Raw genomic sequence first — 11,470 nt, 5'->3', positions numbered from 1 at the left:
CTCAAACTTGACTTAACTCGAGCAAGTAAACCGAAAAGCCCTTAACTTTGTCATGCCTTATCCAAAACCCGTCCCGCTTGAACCGACACTCAACAAACACTCCAAATCATCCCAAGGAATAGGTGGTATCATCAAAAGATCAAAAGAGCAAATTTACAAAACACAAAAATCGGACAGCCCCTATTCAAAGGAAAAATCTGCACTTGCACCCAATTTTGAAAAATCCATAACTCACTCAATTCTTATCCGAATCGAGCCCATTTTATATCGACGCGACCACAACGTCATGAACTTTACCATGGAATAGCCTAACCCTGCCCAGACCTCAGCCACGACCCTGCCCTGCCCCGTGAACAGTGCTGCCCTGCACACTCACACACCTCCAATTCCAACAATTCAAACACTTAGCCCACTTTCCTCAACTTATCTCCACACCAAACACCCAAACACCTCAAATAACCTCTCTTAGGACTTTTCCCAAACACTTGGGCTACACTCAATCCACACTTTCACAACACATATCAAGAACATCAAGAATTAACCATCAAAACTCCAAAATGTTGAACAATCAATCAAGACCAATGCAAGACCATTAAATACTTCAACATCAATTAAATTTCAGCCCCTACACATGCAAAATTTCGAAATTTAGGTCCTTATACATTCTGAAAATTCGAATTTTGGCAAGAACATCCATATAAATCCATGTCATTACACATATACTCAACATTAAATCACATAAACTCAACCCCATAACACATTTAGCAAAAATCAGCCCCTTAAATGCCCAAATTTGAAACCCTAACATCACAACATCATGAATTTTCGAAATTATTGCAAGAAGTCTTAAGGGTGGGGGTAGATATTGCTTGAATGTTAGCCCAAAGAAATAGTTACACTTGCCTTCACCAATCTACCAACAAATTTCGAACAAGAAGAGGAGATGAGAGTGGAACTTCAACCAAACACCAAGCTAAGCACCTAGGGGAGCTTCTCCGGTGGCTGGGACGGCGGCTGGGCGGCGGCTGGAGGGGTTGGACGGCTTCTTCAAGGGAGAGGGGAGAAGTGGGCGGCTAGGGCTAGGGTTTGGGAGTTAGGGTTTGTGTTTTGATTTTTTTTTTTAATTGAAATGTTTTAATGATAGTGTAAATTAAAAGTGTAGTGTATTGTGTGTAGTGTTTTAAAATTTTACTTGTACTAGCAAAAGTACTACTTGTACTATTAAAACTTTTTACCTCAAACTTTTTGCTATTTTCAAACTTCTAAATTTAAAATTTCAACTCACAACATTTTGATTGAAATTCCACTAACCCGGATTTAATAAAATCCTATTTTATGGAAAATTTAGGAAATAACCCAAGAAAATGATAAAATTGCTTTTTGACCCCTAAAAGTTCAAAATTTGCATTTTTGGCCAAAACCCCCCTTTTACCTCTAACTTAAAATCTTAAAATTAAAAATCTTGAAAATAAACCACCGAAGCCCACCGTCATCGCCTGCCTGGATAAAAATTACTAACTAAACAGTTCAAGGCATTTAATTCAAATAAGTCAAGCAAGGCTAACTTTAACTGAAACTTAAACAATTAACTTCAAGAAATTTAAAATATAAATACTGAAAATAATTTTAGGCATGATTTTCAAATTTTAGAAGTTCTTGGTGCTACAGGTGGATCATGACAAAGAAAGCAATAGAGAATTGAGGTACGGAAGTTACTTGGACTCTTTTTAAATCTGAATTCTATAAGCGGTTTTTCCCTATCTCGTACCGTAAGGACAAGGGAGCAGAATTTGCCAATTTGAGACAAGGGAATCTGAACATCGAAGAGTACGTTGCCAAGTTTGATAGTCTGTTGCATTTTGCACCACTAATTGCCAGAGATGAAGAAGCTAAGGCAGATCACTTCATTAATGGCTTGAATCCTGACATCTTCACTTTGGTGAACACTGCTAGGCCAGACAACTTTGCGGACGCCATGAATCACGCAAAGGGAGCAGAAGCAGGCTTGTGGAGGCAAAGAGGTAATCAGGTGGCACCTCAGCAGCAGAGGCAGTATCAGAACCAACCATCTCAGTATCAGAATCAGCCACCTCAGCATCAGAACCAGCAGCAGAGGTATGAATGTTGTAACAGTGGGGGAAACAGAAAGGATCAGTACAAAGAAAGAGGTAAACAGTTCAAAAGACAGAGGAACAGTTCTTATAGTTCCAGTGGCTCCAAACAGTTTGGTTCAGGGCAGAGTTCTGGATCATCAACCTTGTACTGCAGCAAGTTTGGAGGAAGCCACTCACCGGATCAGTGTGTGAAAGTCTTTGGGAATTGCAATACCTGTCAGCAGCTGGGACACTTCTCTAAAGTGTGCCTTCAGCGTAACAGAGATAGAGCTCAGAGTGGAAGTTCATCTAGACCTGCAGTTCAGCCTGAGAGGCAGTCTTCCGAAGTTCACTCTTTCCAGCCTCCGCAACAAAACAGACAGGGAGGTAACTCTAGTACGAACCAGCCTCCGAGACAGCAGGCACGAGTCTTTGCACTGACAGAGGATCAGGCTCAGGCAGCACCTGATGATGTTATAGCAGGTAACTGTTCGATTTTTTGTTATTCTGCTCATGTTTTGATATATACAGGTGCTTCCCATTCCTTTATCTCTGAGAAATTTGTGTTATTGCATGCTTTACCTACCGAGTTGTTGCCTTCTGTAGTAGCTGTTACTTCACCTTTAGGTGGAGGAATTGTTTCTGTCAGATTAGTCAGGAACTGTGAACTGAGTTTTGAAGGAAATTTGTTAGAATTTGACTGTATTGTACTTGGACTGTCAGATTTTGATTGTATTGTCGGTATAGATGCTTTAACCAAGTACAGGGCAACAGTCGACTGTTTTCAGAAAGTTGTCAGGTTCAGACCTGAAATGGCAGACGAGTGGAAATTCTTTGGTAAGGGTTCTCGATCTAGAATTCCTTTGATTTCAGTGTTATCTATGACTCGTTTGTTACAGAGAGGTGCAGAAGGATTTTTGGTTTATGCAGTTGATGTACTGAAATCTAGCCCAGCGTTGGTAGATTTACCAGTGGTTAGAGAATTTGCGGATGTATTCCCGGAAGATGTTCCTGGATTGCCGCCTATTCGAGAAATCGAATTCAGCATTGACTTAGTGCCAGGTACTCAACCTATTTCAAAATCTCCTTATAGTATGGCACTTGTTAAATTGAGAGAGTTGAAGGAGCAGCTTGAGGATTTGATTTCCAAGGGATACATCAGACCTAGTGTATCGCCTTGGGGTGCTCCTGTTCTATTCATTCGGAAGAAGGATGGTTCTATGCGACTCTGTATTGATTACCGCCAATTGAATCAGGCTACAGTCAAGAACAAGTATCCTTTACCTAGAATAGATGACCTTTTTGATTAACTGCAGGGTTCTTCTGTTTATTCTAAGATTGATCTGAGGTCAGGCTACCATCAGCTGAGAGTGCGAGAGGAAGATGTTCCTAAGACCGCATTCAGAACGAGGTATGGTCACTTTGAGTTTATAGTCATGCCGTTCGGTTTGACTAACGCTCCAGCGGTATTTATGGGTTTGATGAACCGTATCTTTCAGCGTTATTTAGATGAGTTCGTCATTATTTTCATCGATGATATCCTTATCTACTCGAAGAACCGTACTGACCATGCGGAGCATCTGAGGACTATTTTACAGATTTTGCGAGCTGAGCAGTTGTTTGCCAAGTTGTCCAAGTGTGAATTCTGGTTGGATCGAGTTGTCTTCCTCGGTCACATTATTTCTGAAGATGTGATTTCTGTCGATCCCAGCAAGATTGAAGCGGTTATGAATTGGCCTAGACTGACATCAGTACCTGAGATCTGAAGCTTCATGGGTTTAGCTGGTTACTACCGTCGTTTCATCGAGGGTTTCTCATCCATTGCCAAGCCTATTACCCAGCTGACTCAGAAAAATGCGCCTTTTGTCTGGACTGCAGATTGTGAGGCAAGCTTTGTTGATCTGAAGAGGAGATTGACCAGTGCTCCGATTCTTTCTATTCCGAAAGGTACTGGAGGGTTCACAGTCTATTGTGATGCTTCTAACCGAGGTTTGGGTTGAGTTCTTATGCAGCACAAGAATGTGATAGCGTATGCATCGAGGCAGCTGAAACCGCACGAGACTCGTTATCCAGTTCATGATCTTGAACTAGCTGCAATTGTATTTGCTTTGAAGATCTGGCGTCACTATCTTTTTGGTGAGTCTTTCGAGATCTTTTCTGACCATAAGAGCCTTAAGTATTTGTTTTCACAGGCGGAGCTGAATATGAGACAGAGAAGATGGTTAGATCTGTTGAAGGATTTCGATTGTGAGATCAAGTATTATCCCGGGAAGTCAAATGCAGTTGCAGATGCGTTGAGTCGAAAGCTGTGTTCTTTATCTCTTTCTACTATCAGTGTTTCTCAGTTGATTGATGATTGTTGCACTTCTGGTTTAGAGTTTGAAACAGATAGGAAGACTATCAGAGTGTTTGCTATTCAAGCCGAGCCAGAGTTGTTTGTTGCGATCAGAGAAGCACAGAAGTCTAAGCCAAGCATTCAGGTTTCAGTAGAGAAAGTTAGATCTGGGCATCAGTCAGAATTCCAGGTTAGAGATGACGTCTTGTTTGTGAATAACCGTATTGTTGTGCCTGATATTGCGGAGTTGAGACAGCGTATTCTCCGAGAGGCTCATTGCAGTCGGTTCATGTTGGAAAACTGGCGAGTTCCCAGACCAATTACGATTGATACCCGGTGCAGCGGAAGTTTAAAATTTTTCTCATGGAACGATTCCATGGTGTGGGTATCAACCATACAACGATTGAATTATTGTGTGTAAAATTTAAATAACAATTAAATAAATTTTACCTCAAATCTCGCAACGAGATTAATGGACACCAACAGAACAATTCTGCTCTTGTTGTCTCTCCCTGGAACCGATGAACGCCTTCAATCAGGTCCACGAACAGAGGTTTAATCCCTCTGATAGATTGCACTAGAAAATCTATCAGAAGTTTTCTGCGAAGAGAATACACGAATTTGATTCGTTATTCCTTACTGCGATTCAAAATCACAGACCGGAATTTTCTCTGACAGAGTAGGGAGGGGGCGGCCAAAAAATGTTTTGAGAGGCTAGGGTTTTCGATTTTTGCTTCTCAAAATAATGACCTGTTGTATGTAATTTCTGTACTGAAATAACTTATTTATAATGCAGGCCACTAACACCTTAGGGCCCATTAGTCATAAGCTGGGGCCCGACAAGCAAAGCCCACTCGTTCAGAAATTAATATAAAATTCATCGTGACTCCGATTGATGAAACGATTTCACCAATGTGCACAGAAACCATTTCTGCACGTTTTAAAGTCAAAATAAATTTTCCTGAATCCGAATTCAGTGGTTTCCAAAAATGTCCATCCCTATGTCATTTTAGGAAATCCTACTCCCTTACTCTTATTTAAGAAGTCCAACTCCTTAGTTCATTAAATTTAACTCTTTAAATTTAACTATCTCAACGGGGATTAAAACTCCATTACACTGTGTGACCCTCAATGGTTCAGGGATACAGCTAGCCGTGGGCTCACAACTCCTTGTGACTCGGAACAACACTTTCCGACTTGCCCAACGAATCATGGTAAAGCGCCTAGCAACATCGCCCCATGATTCCCTAGGTATCACTGATAGTGCCTACAAGAACCAGTAGATTTTGGTTAACGTACAGTACGGTCCCTTCATCCATATATCCCGATCGAATCAACAACCATTGGTATATCGAGAGTCGCTCAAGATTCGATAACTATGCAATACATCTTGAAGATCAAATTAGTGACATCGCATGTGCTACTAAGAAACCATTTCTTAAATCACATCAAGTACTCTGGCCAGAGATTTGTCACACTAATATCTCCTCAGATCGTATAGGATATCCACACTCGCAAGTATGTGGTGAATCCTTGACAACAATGCATTGACTCCTATATGTGTCGTAACTGTACCCAATCTCGACACCTGATGACCCCCTCAGAGTCGGTAAACGAGTCAAAGCACAGTACTAGCATATAGAGTCTCCATGATGTTTCAAGTCGTAAGGACTAATGGTGTACAACCAAAACCGCGGACTTTATCCACTCGATAAGTGATAACCACTTGGAAAGTCCGGATAGGGTAGTTCGACTATTCATCCTATGAATATCCATTTGCATGCTTCGAACATCTCCATGTTCCCTACCAATGAAACGTGGTACTCCGCATCGCAAATGCTAGTCTCAAACTCGAGCGATCCTTATCCTTATTATCGGACGGCTCAATCGACTAGGAACGGTTTTAGAACATACAGTGACTATAAGATGTATTTCATGATAGACATCTCCATGTTCTACCACATCTTACATACACTATAGTATATTCAAGGTCTTTATCAAAACAACAATAGTATATCACAATATAACAATATGAAGTAATATAAAGTCATTGCCATAAAAGTGTAAATAATATTAAACAAAAGATTGTTTATACAAAGAGTCAACAAAGCCCATAGCCACACAGTTGGCTCACTGGGCACCCACTCTTACAATCTCCCACTTGCCCTATAGCCAACTAGTCATACTACGTAGACCCATTGCTTCGCGATGTTTGTCAAACAATGGTCCTGGCAAAGGCTTAGTAAGTGGATCAGCGATATTGTCTGCAGAGGCCACTCGTTCGACACTGATGTCTCCTCTTTCCACAATCTCCCGGATTATGTGGTATTTCCTCAGTACGTGTTTGGATCTTTGATGAGACCTTGGTTCCTTTGCTTGAGCAACGGCACCCGTGTTGTCGCAGTACACCGGGACTGGACCAACAAATTCAGGAATGACGCCCAACTCTTGGACGAAATTCCTCATCCAAACGGCCTCTTTAGCAGCAGCTGATGCTGCAATGTATTCAGCCTCAGTGGTGGAATCCGCTGTGGTGTCCTGCTTGGAACTCTTCCAAGAGACAGCACCGCCATTGAGCATGAACACAAATCCAGAGGTTGACTTCGAGTCATCCACATCACTTTGGAAGCTAGAGTCGGTATAGCCTTCCAGTTTGAGTTCTCGTCCTCCATAAACCATGAACATATTCTTAGTCCTTCGCAAGTACTTTAAGAATGTCCTTCACGGCTTTCCAATGCATCTGACCAGGATTAGACTGATATCTGCTCGTGACACTCAGAGCAAATGCTACATCCGGTCTGGTAGATATCATCCCATACATGATACTACCTATAGCTGACGCATATGGTACATGTGTCATATTCTCTATCTCTGCATCAGTCTTGGGACACATAGACTTGGATAGAGAAACTCCATGACACATGGGTAGATGTCCTCTCTTGGACCCATCCATTGAAAACCGTTTCAATATGGTATCGATGTAGGTTGATTGAGTGAGTCCTATCATTCTCTTAGATCTATCCCTATAGATCTGTATCCCAAGAATGTAGGATGCCTCATCCAAATCCTTCATCGAAAATCTACCTGATAACCATATCTTTGTTGACTGCAACATCCCTACATCATTCCCAATGAGTAGGATGTCATCAACATAAAGTACTAAGAATGTCACCGCATCCTTAACTACTTTCTTGTACACGCAAGGTTCCTCCGGGTTCTTGATGAAACCAAAATCTTTAATTGTTTCATCAAATTTCTGGTTCCAACTTCTTGATGCTTGTTTTAGACCATAAATTGATCTCTGAAGCTTGCATACCTTATGCTCGCTTCCCATGGATGTGAACCCCTCAGGCTGCTTCATATAGATTTCTTCCTTAATGTCTCCATTAAGAAAAGCAGTCTTCACATCCATCTGCCATATCTCATAGTCATACCATGCAGCTATGGCAATAAGGATTCTTATGGACTTGAACATAGCAACTGGTGAAAAGGTTTCATCATAGTCAACTCCTTGCCTTTGAGTATAACCTTTCGCCACCAATCGCGCCTTGTAGGTCAATACCTTACCATCAGGCCCAAGCTTTCTTTTGTAGATCCATTTACACACCTATTGGAACAATTCCATCGGGAGGATCCACTAAAGACCAGACTTGGTTAGTATGCATCGAATCCAATTCTGATTGCATAGCTTCAAGCCATAAATTCGAATCCGCATCAGAAATTGCTTCCTTGAAGCTTCTTGGATCACATCCAATGTCGGGTTCATCTTGATCCCCTTCAAGAAGAAGACCATATCGAATAGGAGGTCTAGAAGTCCTCTCGGATCTTCTAGGTGCAGGCGTGTCCAGCAATGGTTCCTGAGGTGTAGGATCGTTATTTTGTATTTCGGGTTCTTCTCGAACTTCTTCGAGTTCCATCATCTCGCCTTTCTTATCCAATAAGAACTCCTTCTCCAAGAAGGTGGCATTCCTAGAAACAAACACCTTTGTTTCAGCAGGATAATAGAAATAATATCCGATTGAATTCTTCGGATACCCCACAAAATAACACAAGCTGGATCGACTATCCAACTTATCTCCCACTGTCCGCTTCACGTAAGCAGGACATCCCCAAATCCTCAAGTACGAATACTTAGGAGCTTTGCCATTCCATAACTCGTATGGTGTTTTGTCCACTGCTTTAGTGTGGACGTTATTCAACAACAATACCGCCGTTTCAAGCGCATAGCCCCAAAACGAAGGTGGAAGCTCAGTGAAGCTCATCATGGATCGAACCATGTCCAACAAAGTTCGATTACGACGCTCCGATACACCATTAAGCTGTGGTGTCATAGGAGGAGTCCACTGAGAGAGAATCCCATTCTCTTTTAGATAGTCCAAAAACTCGGTACTCAAGTATTCTCCACCTCGATCCGATCGAAGTGCTTTAATACTTTTACCTAGCTTGTTTTCTACTTCAGCCTTGAATTCTTTGAACTTTTCAAATGCTTCAGACTTATATTTCATTAAATATAAATACCCATACCTAGAATAATCATCAGTAAAGGTAATGAAGTAGGTGTGGCCATGTTGAGTCCCTACTCTTAATGGACCACATACATCTGTATGGATCAAATCCAACAGATTTTGACTACGCTCAGGCTTCCCCTTAAAAGGAGATTTAGTCATTTTCCCTTTTAGGCAGGATTCACAAGTAGGTAGAGAGTTAATATCAGACATATCAAACATGCCCTCTCCCACTAGCTTGTTCATCCTCCTTGAGGAAATATGACCTAGTCTAGCGTGCCAAAGGTTTGCCGGGTTTTGACTATCGATTTTCCTTTTGTTTGTTGTCGCCGGTTTGTCAATACAATTCACTGGAACGTCTTTTAGTTTTAAATTATATAGATCGTTTTCAAGTTGTCCATTTCCAATTAAACATTCATTCTTGTAAATACTGCAAATCCCATTCACAAAATTACAAGAATAACCATCTCTATCAAGCATAGAAATAGAAATAATGTTTTTAATTAAATCTGGCACAAATAAAACATCTCTCAACAATAATTTAAAACCGTTCTGCAATGTCAAACAAACATCTCCAATGGCCGTAGCTTCAACTCTGGAACCATTCCCGAGCCTCAGCTGGGTCTCACCCATTCTAAGCCTGCGACTTCTTGTCATCACCTGCAAATCATTGCAAATGTGAGATCCACATCCGGTATCCAATACCCAAGAAGTTGTATTAAGTGACATGTTTATTTCGATATAGAACATACCCTTTGCAGTTCCTAACTGCTCAAGATACTCCTTGCAGTTGCGCTTCCAATGACCCGGCTTCTTGCAGTAATGGCAAACATCCTTGGATTTTCCATTGTTTGAAGCCTTTGTCTTTTGCTTCTTCTCGGGTTCCACTTTCTTGGGTGGGGCAGAACGTTTCTTGCCCTTCATACTTGGCCCCTTCTTAGCAGAAGATGAGGAGCCCACCAAGAAAGCTGGCTTATCCTTCTTAAGTGTGGATTCATATGTAACGAGCATATTGACCATCTCTTCAAGGGTGGCCTCTATCTTGTTCATATTAAAATTTATCACGAATCCATCAAATGAAGAAGGAAGAGATAGAAGCAGCAAGTCCACATTGAGTTCATGCTCCAACACCAAATCAAGGGTCGCTAACTTCTGTATGAGCCAAATCACTCGTACCCCATGATCACGGACCGAAGTCCCTTCACGCATGCGGCACGTCATCAACTCCTTAACAGTAGAGAACCTTTCAGCCCTCGACTGAGCCCCAAAAAGTTCCTTGAGTTGCGTATGAATGTCAGCAGCATTCACCGTGTCCTCAAATCGCCTCTGGAGTTCATCAGACATCGAGGCTTGCATATAGCATTTGGTCTTGATGTCATGGTCACACCATGCATCAAGTTTGGCCAATTCCTCCGGACTTATGTTAGCTGGTGCTTCCTTCGGAGGTGCTTTCTCTAACACGTAGAGCATTTTCTCCGAAGTTAAGACAATCTTCAACTTCCGGAACCATTCCGTATAGTTGGCGCCAGTCAGCTTGTTTTGTTCGAGGATCGAGAATAAAGGATTTCGCGAATTCATTGTATGAAATACTGAAAAGGAAAACAGACATATATCAATGATTGTTTAACAATTTACTAAGACATAAAATAGGCGAATTTAATTTTATGAATCTCACTCCCACTATTTTAACGATTTCACCACCCTCTAGTGAAAACGGGAAACTTTTTCCTTAGTGAGAACATGGAGTCCAATTGACAAACTTATGGTCCCGAATAATATCAGCCAACCATAATTCTCAAAAGGTAGAGCCCAATTGCTTCCAAAGCAACCCCCATGTATTTACCTCATGTCCAATAAGGGCCCAATAATATGACGCCGTTTAAAGTGACATGTCAAGATGACCCATCAATATTAAGTTGTGATGGACGGTCGCCATGTGGATCCCCCAATAATATGAGCCGATCCCATGGGAGTTCCACCCAACTTACAACATTTGTCGATCCAATGTACAGCTTTCCGACGGACGGGCCCCCCCAATAATATGAGCCGGACCGTATCCGCGGGTAGCATCGCATACATTGACCGTTGATGGAAGGTAGGAACATTTAAACAATATTTAAATTTCCTTTATTTATCTTGATATAAATTTTAAATCATATTTAAAATGAGGGATTTTATTTATAAAAATATTTGTCTCATCATATTTAATTTATTGCATGCATTGCCGGATTCACGCAATTTATGTCTAAACATGCATACAATCATAATATCACATATTATATAGGATGATCGATTCCATTTCTAATTGACCCGTGGTTGCCAATCACGGGTCTTAGTCCAATCCTAGGTAATATGCAGTATGCAAATGCAATCCTATTACATATGCTTCCAATTTACATTTCTTCAGTCTTCATTGTCTGCTGGGCCCACCATCTTCAAATCTTGATCTCCCACTAAATCTAATGTATTTACAATAAATAACAATGACAAGTAGGGGATACATTTTTAGGGGGTGGGAACGGGCTATAAACCAAGCC

Source organism: Henckelia pumila, chromosome 3 (assembly GCF_033568475.1).
Source record: "Henckelia pumila isolate YLH828 chromosome 3, ASM3356847v2, whole genome shotgun sequence".
Classification (NCBI taxonomy): domain Eukaryota; kingdom Viridiplantae; phylum Streptophyta; class Magnoliopsida; order Lamiales; family Gesneriaceae; genus Henckelia; species Henckelia pumila.
This window is presented reverse-complemented; position numbering follows the sequence as displayed.